The following is a 5,109-nucleotide window of genomic DNA, read 5'->3' as shown; positions in this document are numbered from 1 at the left end:
TCAATGTTTAATTGTCAACAAATTATCAATAATTTTATGAATTTTGTTATTCTTTATAATCTTAGCTTTATATTACTCAATTTACATAAGATACTCATAGTTATCAAGTTCTATGTTAATTTCCGTTGATATTTATAAATTTAGTGAAAAAATTAGAAATTTAGAAAACACACAACATTCGCATTTCAATACAGAATTAAATGTGTTCAATCTCTAATTCAATACAGAAAAACTTCGACAATCAATAATAATTGATAATAATTCTTGCAATCAATGCAAATTCTTTCGTATTTTTTTTTAAACGTGTAAATCTGAAACCCGTACGGGTTATAATTTAAACTGTAAACATTAATTATGAAAGTTGTTTGCTTCATAAGTGCACAAACTGGCTAATACTCATAGTTATCAAGTTGTAAGTTACAATCTGAAGACATAATTTAAAAATTCAATAATACAACTTTGTCAACAAATTATCAATAATTTTATGAATTTTGCAATCAAACATTTACACATATTTTATTCTTTATAATCTTAGCGTTGATTGCATTACTCAATTTTACATGAGTTACTCATAGTTATCAAGTTGTAAGTTAAAATCTGAAGACGTAATTTAAAAATTCAATATTTCAACTTTGTCAACAAATTATCAATATTTTTATGAATTCTGCAATGAAACAATTACAAATATTTTATTGTTTATAATCTTAGCTTTGATTTCATTACTCAATTGTACATAAGTTACTCATAGTTATCGAGTTGTAAGTTAAAATTTGAAGACATAATTTAAAAATTCAATATTTCAACTTTGTCAACAAATTATCAATATTTTTATGAATTTTGCAATAAAACAATTAAACATATTTTATTTTTTACAATCTTAGCTTTGATTGCATTATTCAATTTTACATGAGTTATTCATAGTTATCGAGTTGTAAGTTAAAATTTGAAGACGTAATTTAAAAATTTCAATGTTTTAACTTTGTCAACAAATTATCAAGAATTTTATGAATTTTGTTATTCTCTATAATCTTAGCTTTAATTGTACTACATGATATTAAATAAGATACTCATAGTTATCAAGTTCTATGTTAATTTCCGTTGATATTTATAAATTTAGTAAACAAATTAGAAATTTAGAAAACACACAACATTCGCATTTCAATACAGAATTAAATGTGCAAGTTTTCAATCTCTAATTCAATACAGAAAACCTTCGACAATCAATAATAATTGATAATAATTCTTGCAATCAATGCAAATTCTTTAGTATTTTTTTTAAAACGTGTAAATCTGAGACCCGTAAGGGATATAATTTAAACTGTAAACATTAATTATGAAAGTTGTTTGCTTCATAAGCGCACAAACTGGCTAAAAAAAAATGCAACTAAATGGGAAAAATAATTATAATAAATGTAGTTTTTGAAATGAAAAAAAAAATACGCTTCATTTAAATAATATTTATACAAAAAACAAAACAAAAAAATTATATATATTTTTCCACATTTAATATTTGCATATGAAATGAATGCGTTCGGCAAACGTAATTGCGGATAATTGATGCATTCGCCAATAATAATAAACACATTAATTTTCATTGGAATAGTTCGAATTCTGTAACGCGCGCGCGTTTTAATTGCACGCAATTATAAGTAAATAACTCACCTTCTTTTTGCTTTTGATTTTCTTCCTTTTTCTTCTTCAACGTTTTCCGTTCCGTTCCGTCAGATTACCGTTCTGGATATTTCCATCCAAAAGAAAAGAACTGGATCAACACGCTCGAGCCTACAGATTCCAAACAAAACGAAATGAAATGACATAACTTAATTACATACCGTAAATAATTTAACGTTAAATTCAACTTGTAATTATTTGCGTTACATCTGGATTAACTACGTCAATTCATTAATTTTATGAAAAATCTTTAATTAATGAGCAAATTCTTAATAAAACTTTCAAGTAAATCTTAATAAACAACTGTGAAATTTATAAAATTATATAAATAATTAAAAAAATATATATAAACATAATTGATCATAAATATAAATTGACTTGTTTATTACAAGTGTGAAAATACGTTCGCGTTTTAAAGAATGTTAATTATTTTCCTTGATTATTCATTTTATAAACGTTAAAAACAAATTTATTATAATTGATAGTGAGAGTAATAAATTTATGTTTGCTGTAGAAAATAACTGCTATTCGCATAAGTTGTAATTATAAGAAAAGAAAAAATCTAATTGGAAGTGTTGGAAATTTAAAAAAATTCCTAAGAAAATCTCTTAAAGTGGAAAATTATTATATATTTTTTTTAATAAACGGATCAAGAACTGAAATAAATTAGCAATTAGATTGCATAAATGAGCAAGTCATAAATCGAATGAAATAATGCGTTACGTGTGCACAGTACATGTGTGCAATTGCGTAATAAAATGATCGCAAACAAAAAAAAAACTTTCATGGAATGAAATCGTTGGTGTTTTTATCAGGAACGCGAACAAATTTGGAAAGTTTACGCCTTGTTTTCTGCACACAAAATGTAAGTAAATAAATAAATAAGAGGGAGAGAGAAATAAGAGAACCGAATAAAAGCTTTATGTTTGCGAGTTCTGTTATCAGGGAAACAAGGCAACGAACACAGGATTTGCATTTAGCGAAGTGAGAGTGTTTGTTGTTAATCGAAACTGGATATTGGATCACTTCGGAAAAAGAAACGTGTAAAAAAAATCGTGTTACAAATCGTGCTTTAGCCTTTGGATTTTTCATCAAAAATCCATTAAAAGAAAACAAAAGAGAAAAACTTGAATGCTTAATTAAATTACTAATAATATTGGATTGTAATCTACACGTCTAATCATGTTGTTTAAAGTTATATAATCGCAATCGAAGTAGCCATGAAATGTGTTTTGTGTCAACTGGAAACAAATAAGGGTTGGATGTAGAGGACCAAAATTGCACACGCCCACGAAATTATGCAACACTGGATCATCGATCGAAACGGACTTTAACGCAACGAACGAGAGCACGCAAAAAGAAAAATAAACGCGAGTAATTAACGTACGCATATGCATATAAATTCATAAGTTTAATATACGACCGGTCTGTAATTATTGTTTTCATTGACACGGATTGGAAACGCCGCAATTACGACGCGCCGTTCATTAGCTGAGACCCCCCCATCGCGCGTTTCGCTTTTGTTTTTCCTTCTTCTTCTTCTTCTTCCTCCTTCCTCCAGCCAATCGCACATTATCTACCGACGAAGTTTCTAAAGCAATTGCGATAATGGCTCGAAGATCGCTGCCGAAGATTTCAATTGAATGGATACGAGAACAACAACAACAAATAAAAAGTAGAGGAAGAACTTTGTGTGTTGCAACGTGTGTGTGTGTGTATGTAGTACGGTAACGCGTTTGGAAACGCTGTGCCATCGGAAACAATGGAAATTATTTATTGTAAAGGCCTCATGCACTAATAAATCTTACCGGTGCATTGCACAATGGACCGATTCTTCTACGCTCTTTCTTCTCCGCTTTGTTTTTTTCTTCTTCTCAATTTCTTTAATGCTCTTATCTTATAATGAAAATGAATTAAGTGTAATTACCTTGCGTTAGAACAGCAACCGGAACCACAAGCACAGCTGATCAACAAATACCAACTGTCACCGTTACCAACCATTTTAATATACTGTAACTAAACTATCCTAGTAAATAAATATTACCAACCATTAAATAATTTAATAATTTCATTTGTATTAAAATTGCAAAGATTCAGAATCTGGAGAAATACAACAATAAAATTTAGGATATAATTTGAAATAGTAATTGTTTCAAATTGAAAACTTCATTTGTTTATTAATATTATTTTAGTTACTAAAAATTACCAACCTTTAAATAATTTAAATTTTTATATATTTATTGCAATTGTAATTTTGACAATTACAGTTTAGAATTTAATTGAAATATTAATTATGTATCAATTTTATATTTCTATTAATAATAATAATTGTGTATGTTTTAATAACCTGACGATAATTTGATGTTTCTGATGTGTAGGTTGTCATGGTTACGGTTGTTAATTTGTAGGAGGATGACGGTGTGTAGTATTTATACAGGTGTGCAGTGGCCATTGAAACGTTTTCTATACATATCGACTTTGGAAACGAGAGATGCATATGCATTTCGTGATCACTATAATAATGTTCTCGTAAAACATCTTGAGAGCACGGGGCTCTTTCGCGTAATAATATATATATATCGCAGTCGTCGTCCTGCTGCAACATCCTCTTCGTCCTCCTCTTCCCAGCCTTCTTGGACTTGAACTTGGTCTTCAGTTTGTTTTTTTTGTTATGCACACACATACATATTTATTTATATAGATATACGTAAGAGATTGAACTTCGAAAACACATAATTCACAAATTTACATAGCCGACTTCTTTTTTTCTTCTTCAAATAAAAGTAATAAACAAATGAAATGATTATTCAAGTTACATTTTGTTTTGACAATTAACAAGTTATTTATTTACTATAAAAACTTTTAACATCTTTTATCACTTCTTTTGACTTAATTTCTTTAGAATTTGTTATTTTTCTTCAAATCAAATGATTATAATGGCATTGGAAATGAATCACAATTAAATGTCAAACAGTTATGTCATTGATGTCACGAATTTTATTTTCCAACGCCTTCTTAACATATTAATAAGAAAACTTCAATTAGAAACAAATGACGTAAGATTAAGCAGATGGAAACGTAACGATTGCGAATATGCAAATATATCTATCGACTTATCGAGGTATGACAAAGTTAATGATGACCTAAAAACGGAACGCAAAATTGCATAATTGCGAAACTCAATCAATTGTTTTCTTCTTTTGTTCTCTTCTGTTCGTTCTCGCAGACTTCTGGTCAAGTCGTAACGAACGATATTAATATTAGCCTGCGAGGATCCTCAATTAAAACTAATGACGCTCGCAGAAGTCGAGGTGAGTTCTTCGCATAACCTACATTAACATCTCGCTTTTGCCATTAGCGATAATTAAATGAGCAATATCGTGTAATTACGGGTGTATCGGAAGACCTTAACCTAGGACACGTCGTAAACGCCGACGA

At 28.9% G+C, this 5,109-nt stretch overlaps 1 protein-coding gene across 1 annotated transcript in view; it reads right to left on the bottom strand.

Moving 5' to 3' along the window:
- LOC108569786 (COP9 signalosome complex subunit 2-like) overlaps positions 1–3,624 on the bottom strand; it is a gene marked incomplete in the record, with an annotated part of 10,611 nt that extends 6,987 nt beyond the window's left edge. Inside the window, 1 exon segment of the mRNA XM_017931469.1 lies at positions 3,599–3,624.
- Between the last annotated feature and the right edge of the window lie 1,485 nt (positions 3,625–5,109).

Source organism: Nicrophorus vespilloides, unplaced genomic scaffold (assembly GCF_001412225.1).
Source record: "Nicrophorus vespilloides isolate i.1.1-1 unplaced genomic scaffold, Nicve_v1.0, whole genome shotgun sequence".
Taxonomy (NCBI): domain Eukaryota; kingdom Metazoa; phylum Arthropoda; class Insecta; order Coleoptera; family Silphidae; genus Nicrophorus; species Nicrophorus vespilloides.
Note: the sequence above shows the minus strand (reverse complement) of the source record. Positions and strands in the feature narration are given on the sequence as shown.